This window comes from Rhinopithecus bieti, unplaced genomic scaffold, assembly GCF_001698545.2.
Source record: "Rhinopithecus bieti isolate Rb0 unplaced genomic scaffold, ASM169854v2 scaffold_5260, whole genome shotgun sequence".
Lineage (NCBI taxonomy): Eukaryota > Metazoa > Chordata > Mammalia > Primates > Cercopithecidae > Rhinopithecus > Rhinopithecus bieti.
The window spans coordinates 138685-146472 of NW_016805896.1; the positions used below are offsets into that span (position 1 = coordinate 138685).

The 7788-nt window shown below is 45.2% G+C and overlaps 1 long non-coding RNA gene across 1 annotated transcript; it reads left to right on the top strand.

Moving 5' to 3' along the window:
* Positions 1–6873: 6873 nt before the first annotated feature.
* Positions 6874–7403, top strand: LOC108530855 (protein FAM218A; the record flags this gene model as incomplete). The annotated part of the gene is made up of 1 exon (XR_014485088.1): positions 6874–7403. It is a non-coding gene; the product is annotated as a protein FAM218A (long non-coding RNA).
* Positions 7404–7788: the final 385 nt, after the last annotated feature.

The window sequence follows — 7788 nt, forward strand, 5'->3', positions numbered from 1 at the left end:
AAAAAAAAAAAAAAAAAAAAAAAAGAAATATGACATCTCAGAGTGAATTGATGACAGCTTTAATGAGGTGATCTTTCCCAATGTTATTGACATGACTTACTCTATCCAATCAGCAAATGGTAAATATCTGGCTACTACAGATTTGGCCAGGTTTTTTAAGGCTTATTTCAACAACTTCCTGGCCATGCTTTCCCTTTGCCTCAAAGGAATATTATGCATCTCTACCCACCAATCATGGTAATTTGAAAAAACTAGCTGGGTATGGTGACATGAGCCTGCAGTCCTGGCTATTTGGAAGGTTGAGGCTGGAGGATCCCTTGAGCTCAGGAGTTCCACGTTATGGTGAACCATGACTGCCCACTGCACTACAAGGTGACAGAGCAACATCCTGAGTCCAAAACAATATATGAAATTAAAAAACCCAGCCCACTGGGCTAGGTAGCTCATGCCTGTAATCCCAGCACTTTGGGAGGTCGAGGTGGGCAGATCACCTGAGGTTGGGAGTTCGAGATCAGCCTGGCCAACATGGTGAAACTGCGTCTCTACTAAAAATACAAAAATTAGCTGGGCGTGGTGGCGGGCTCCTGTAATCCCAGCTACTCCGGAGGCTGAGGCAGGAGAATCGCTTGAACCCGGGAGGCGGAGGTTACAGCAAGCGAAGACCCTGCCATTGCACTCCAGCCTGGGGGACAAGAGCGAAACTCCATCTCTCCATCTCAAACAAACAAACACAACCCAGCCCTTGCCCATGTGTTCCACCCAGCGCATGATGTGTCGCTCCCGCAGTTCCCACCCCATCATGACCATCATGCACGAACCCGGTGACCTGGCAGAGCTCAGGTTCTAAGATCTTCACTTTGGACCTCTCCTGGAGCCCGCAGAGGCCCCAGCCTCACCCCAGCGCCTCTCAAGGGCACCGAATGGGGAGCTGCAGAGTCCTCTACCCTCCAGGGGTCGGGTGCCAGCTGCCAGTAAAGGAACTGAACCCCGCTAAAGAGGCTTCTCTTTCTCCTGCTCACTTCATCTTCTGCCAGATCCCATGGCTGAAGAGAGTGTGCCGGCGCCCCTGCTTCTGGAGGACGCCCCCACCCCTGCGCGCCCGTCCTCAAGTCTTTAATCTGACTTGGGAGCCCTGGGACTCCACGCTGGACCTCAGCACTTTTCTCCAGCACCACCAGGCCGACTTCTAACCCTGACTCCCCGCAATCCCCAAAAGAATCAGAAAAACCAAAGAAAACACCAGGCGTATCTGGTGCTGGAGAGCGTTTTTCAATCTGGCACTGCCCAGGGAACTCAGAACATTACAGCAGAGAGGCCAGCTGCTGCTTGTGGGGAGACCAAGTAACAGAAGACTGAGGCACAGACGCTGCAGGGCTACGCCCGGTGGGGAAAAACCCGGAGAACGTCGTTAATTTATTTCTCATTGCTCCTAATTAATGTTTACTTGTATTCCCGTATGTCCGCCTAGATGATGGAGGAGTGTGTGTAATATTTGTTTTAACTTATGCAAGGGTGTGAGATGTCCCCCCTGCTGTAAATGGAGACCTCTCAGTATTTGAGCTTTGTGGGACTGGTGGAAGGGGGACACTTGGAACTGCAGCAGAGTAGGAGAAGAAAAGGGGAGGACTCCAGTTAAGGAGGCCTTCCTGGCTGGAATCTAGTGGTGGTGAGGCAGGAAAAGAGAGCCTGGAGGAAGGGAACCTAAGGCCAATTCACACTTCAGCTGTAACAGGAAATATCCTCTCCATAAGGCATAGACTATAAATGACTTTGTAATTTTACTTCATTCCCTCCATTTACATAGGGTGCACCCCAAGTAACCAATGGAATCCTCTAGGGGCTATTTAAACTCCCGAAAATTCTGTTAACAGGGCTCTTGAGCCCCTATGTTCAGACCTGCTCCCACACTGCAAAGGGTGCTTTCATTTTCAAGAAAACCCTTCATTCCTTCCTTGCTTTATGCGTTTTGTCCAATTCTTCGTTCAAGACGCCAAGAACCTGAACACTCTCCACCGTTAAAAGTGGGTTGTAGGTTTAGGAATGACACTCCGTCCTCCAGGATCTCAACTCTGTCCACTATGTGAGGCATCTGCGGACCTCAGGAATGATCTTCTGGGTCTTCTGGAATTTGCCCTTAGTGAGCAGCTGCAGGGTTAGGGGTTGGAGGGCTATCATCTGGCAGCTGTCAAGATCACCTGGTATGTTCTGTGAATACAGATAAACTTGAAATACTGTCCAAAAATTAAAAAGTAAAATAAAATAAACCAAAACATATAACTGGGGACATATCAAGGGACTTCAGGGACTCCATAAAAGGAAAAGGAACAAAAACCAAATGTGTTTCTTATATCCCACACAGAGACTGACAACATATCAGATTCACCACAGGGACTTATTTAAACTACAAGCCCATGTTCCCCCATAGTAAAGTTCTGATACATTGCTCCCGGGTGAGCTGGCTACAATAGGAGCTTTGACACTGCTCATAGCCCTATTCCCTCTATCACAACTACAGAGCTACCACCTCCAGAAGGAGCAGGGAGGAGCCAGTGAGTTTTCTCCTGGGAGGCTGGCTGCTGCGTGAGACTGCCCAGTTGGAGAGTTGCCTGAGTGTGAGAATCCAGAAAACACAGTCAAGGACAACTCTGGAAATAAGCCTCTTAGGGGGCAAACAGTATTACAACAATTGCAGAAAGAGCCTGACAAGATTTCTTAGTACAGGGGCCCCCAATCCCTGGCTGCAGACTGGGACCTGATGGTGGCCTGCTAAGAACTGGGCTACCCAGCAGGAGGTGAGCCTGGAGAGTGAGCATCACTACCTGAGCTCCACCTCCTGTAAGATCAGCAATGGTATTAGATTCTCATAGGAGCTCCAACCCTATTTTGTTTTTTTGGTTTTCTTTTGTTTATTTTGTTCTTTATCTTCACTTGATTGATCTCTTCTTTGCTTCTTTTTGTTTTTTTCTGTTTATTTTTGTTGTTGTTATTGTTGTTTTGCCCAGACTGGAGTGCAGAGGCACAATCTTAGCTCACTGCAACCTCTGCCTCCCACGTTCAAGCGATTCTCCTGCCTCGGACTCCCGAGTAGCTGGGAGTACAGAAATGCACTTCCGTGTCCAGCTAATTTTTTATTTTTAGTAGAGGCGGGTTTTCACCATGTTGTCCAGGCTGGTCTTGAACTCCTGACCTCAAGTGATCTGCCCACCTCGGCCTCCCAAAGTGCTGGGATTACAGGCATGAGCCACCACGCCCAGCCTCCCCAACCCTATTTTGAACTGCACATATGAAGGAGCTAGGTGGTATGCTTTTTGTGAGAATCTAATGCCTGATATGAGCTGGAACAGTTTGATCTCAAAACCATTCCACCCACCCCATGTCTGTGGAAAAATTATCTTCCATGAAACCTGATGCCAAAAGGTTGGGGGGACCATTGCTTTAGCAAAGCTGCAGTTGAAAAAAATGAAGGCTTTTCAAAATATTCAATCAAACCAGAAAGCAGATCCTTGATTAAATTTGAGAGATCTTTTCAGTGCAGTGATAGGAGGTGGAAATGAAGGAAAATGAGTCAAATCTTTCAGACCCCAGTTCAGAAGATGCAATCAGAGAACAAGATAGAATTACTTTTCACTTTCCGTATGCTGACTGCATAAAGGAAAGAAAACTCCCTGCAGGGTTATAAGACTAAATTGGTCCTGAGGTCACCATACTGGTGAACAAGAAGTGGGGACTATGTTGTGTCTTTTGACGTGGATCGAGGAAGAAACATCAGCTCTACAAGGACAGAAAAAGCTGACAATCCCCAGTGAACATCTGACAGGTGAATACAGGGCAGCTCCTTGCCCCACACCAAGTCTCTACTGGGAGCAGAATATCTGAGTGAGGATTGCACCAGGAGGCTCAGGTGAGCTACACTCAGTAAAGGTCCTGCAGCCTTTGGCTGGACCTAATCTGGGGAAAATAACCACATTGGAAAGAACCTTGGGAAGCTCATGTATTTTACTTTTTAAGCATCAGTTTTGTTTTTTAAATATTTTAATATACATCTAAAACTATATATGATTCAATATTTTCTCATATTAATTTCCATATTTATATGCACATATACAGAATATATATAATTACATATCATATATGTAATTAAAATTTTATTATGTTATCATATGAACATATACATACCCGACACATGGCTGGCACCATGGCTAAAATCTCAGCACTTTGGGAGTCAAAGCAGGATCGCTTGAGGCCAGGAGTTCCAGACCAGCTTGGCCAACATAGTGAGACCCCCATCTTTACAAAAAATAAAACATAGTTTTTTATATTTACTTAAATTTTTATTATGATATTATAAGTAGCATACACATACCCTTCACATATACCTATATATTTCACTCTTTACTCTGACATGTTATATGAGAAAGTTCTTTTGTATGTTGTATGAGAATCACAGATTTCGATTTCTCATAAGGGACCTCATGCTCTTTTGCCCTAATAACATCTAATAATGTCTGAGAGGTTCTGCATAATCAGCTATCTACAGTTAAACAGTCAACAGAAGTATGAGAAACACAAACCATTCTTGGAATATGTTGAATCCTGTGCCAAACCAAATCCTAATTTTTTTAAAAAAAGTTTTCCAGGCTGAACTCAATGGCTCAGGATTGTAATCCTAGTACTGTGGGAGACCCAGGCAGGAAGATTGCTTGAGGTCAGGAGTTTGAGGCTACAGTGAGCTACGATCTTGCCACTGCACTTCTGCACTTCAATCTCAAAAAAAAAAAAGGAAAACAAAACAAGTTTTCCAGAAGATATGTGTTTATTGGTGCTTACACAAAACTTAAAGGGAAATTGAGGTTGATTGTCCTTGTTTTCATGTGACCACTACGGGGTGAAGAGGGGGATCAAGGAACCAGCCCCAGATGACTCAGGTAATCTGAGACCAGGCCTGGGATCCACACACCGGACACACACCCAGATGCAAGCACAGTGCCTGGTCTCGGTCTTTCCTCAATCCCAATGTAAACTAATTTGGCAGTTTCATGAGATTAAAAACAGTGCAGACAGGAAAGGAGATGGGATTGGTAGAGGAAGGAAAATTGGTTAAGATTAGGGACAACTGTGAGGGAGAAGGGAAAAGGAGACAGAATCTGAGAGCCGTGAGACAGACTGAAAGGGGGCAGGCGGCTCAAAGAAAACAGTAAGAGAAATTAGCTTTCTGCATTGAGGTACTGATACGCTGAAAAGTGATTCGCTTTTTCAAGGAAACATTTTGTTTGTTTATTTTTTTTAGACAGGGTCTCGTTCCGTTGTCCAGAACGCGGGGCAGTGGCGCTATCCTGGCTCACTGCAACCTCTGTTCTCTGGGTCCAAGCGATTTTCCCACCTCAGCCTCCGGAGTAGCTGAGACCACAGGCACAGGCCACACCACACCTGGCTAATTTTTGTATTTTTTGTAGAGACGGGGTTTCACCATGTTGGCCTGGCTGATCTCAGACTCCAGAGCTCACGTGATTGGCCCACCTCAGCCTTCCAAAGTGGTGGGATTACAGGCATGAGCTTCAGCCCAGCTACGAAAGGAAGCTTTTAAATTGTAGAGTATTTCATACATCCGTAATAGTAGCGAGAACAGTATGAAGAACCTACAAATAAAAAGAAACCAATTTCTATCATTTGAATTAACAATCTTTATAACCCCACCAGCTTCTGCTGCCAATGGAGCAAATTCCCAGACATCGTATAATTTCATCTGTACTTTATATATTTCATCTTATAATTTCATTATTTCCTAAAATACATTATTTCAATTATAGTGTTACTGTAACTTTTAATAAGCTGTTCAGTGTGAATTATAACCACATTTTTCTCCCACCAGTTACAAATAACATTCAGTAAATTAAAACGGCAACTGGAATCCTATTCTGTTAGGGTGGGGCAAGGAGTGCCCTCAGTCGGCACAGGTAGGGTGGGTGGCAGAAGAGCAAACCAAACAGCTGAGGTTCCTTGAGAATGCAAACTTCTCACACAATACAAAGTGCTCCCGAGGCCTAGGCCTCCCAAGAGCCCTGCAGTGCTTCTCGCAGCGGGTTGGGCGACACCTCCAGTAAGTCTGTACTGAAGTCAGGGCTGCAGAGCAGTGATTGTGGCGCAGCTCTGGGCTTCAACTTCCGGGTGAGATGTGGAGGTCGAGTGTGAGGTTGGTGACCAGGTGCAGCGCCAGGTACCACAGTGGATGGAAGGATGTGCCCTAGGGTGGGGCAGCTATCCTCTTGAGAGATGAAGCCAGCTGGACTTCCTGGGTCCAATCGGGACTTGGAGAACTTTCCTGTATAGCTAAAGGATTGTGAACACACCAATCAGCACTCTGTAAAAACGCACCAATAAGTGCTCTGTGTCTAGCTAAAGGTTTGTAAACACACCAATCAGCCCTCCGTAAAATGGACCAATTAGCAGGATGTGGGCGGGGCCAAATAAGGGAATAAAAGCTGGCCACTCAAGCCAGCAGAGGCAACCACTTGCATTACCTTCCACGCTGTGGAAGCTTTGTTCTTTTGCTCTTCACAATAAATCTTGCTGCTGCTCACTCTTTGGGTCTGCACTACCTTTAGGAGCTGTAACACTCACCACAAGGGTCTGCAGCTTCATTCCTAAAGTCAGCGAGACCATGAACCCACCAGGAGGAACAAACAACTCCGGACGTGACACCTTTAAGAGCTGTAACACTCACTAGGAAGGTCTGCAGCTTCACTCCTGAAGTCAGCCAGACCACGAACCCACCAGAAGGAAGAAACTCCAGACACATTTGAACATTGCAAGAAACAAACTCCGGACATACCATCTTTAAGAGCTGTAACACTCACCATGAAGAAGGTTTCATTCTTGAAGTCAGCGAGACTTCAAGAACCCACTGGAAGGAACCAATTCCGGACACGCTTTTTCTCCAGACCCAGCACCTGGAGAGCTATCCCTGCAAGGTGGGCTGAGCGAGCACTGCGTTCCTGGCACACGGCTTCAGGTCTCCCTGACAGATCTTACGCTAAACTGCAGCCGCTTGGACAGTCTCTTTGCATAGAGATCCAATGACGAGCATACTGGTCCAACAGCAGTCGCTTCACCAGTCCTGGGAATTGTTTTCTCCTCATGCCCTGTCAGTCGTTCATGCTAAAATTCCAGGGAGGAATTTTAGTAGCAACACTCCGGCTTTCATACCACTGAAATTACCAGGCAACTCCAACTCAGAAGGACCACCAGGAAAAGGCAAGAAGAGAATCACCATCAGGTCCCAGTCCCTTTTTGTGACAAGTACTAGAGGGTTTGGGTCTGCAGTGGGCTGTCTCCCGCTGGGCTCACCTGCCCTATTGAGCAGGCTGCCTCAAGGAATAAGCTCACAGGGGACATCTGACCTCTGAACTAGCAAGTATAAAATGCTTTAAATAAGCCAAAACTAAACTAATAGTTATGTTAACTAAAAATACATGGATGCTACCAAAGATAGTCGAATATTAGAGGAAGAGATTAAACTTTGATTTTGAGCACTTTATACTCTATTTAGAAAATGAATAAGATGCAGTTCTGAAAACCCAAAAATACAAAGAATAGGATATGATACACACACTAGATGAAAAAGAAACTTTCAGACCATATTATCTTAAAGCTCTAATAAGTGAGATAGCAAACTATTCACTGAAATAGACAACCAGTAATTGATATAAGGGTATGTATCAATAACATGTTTTAAGATAAAAAACTTCATGAGCTTTTCCATTTTAACTAAGGAATGATGGTTCTAGACTT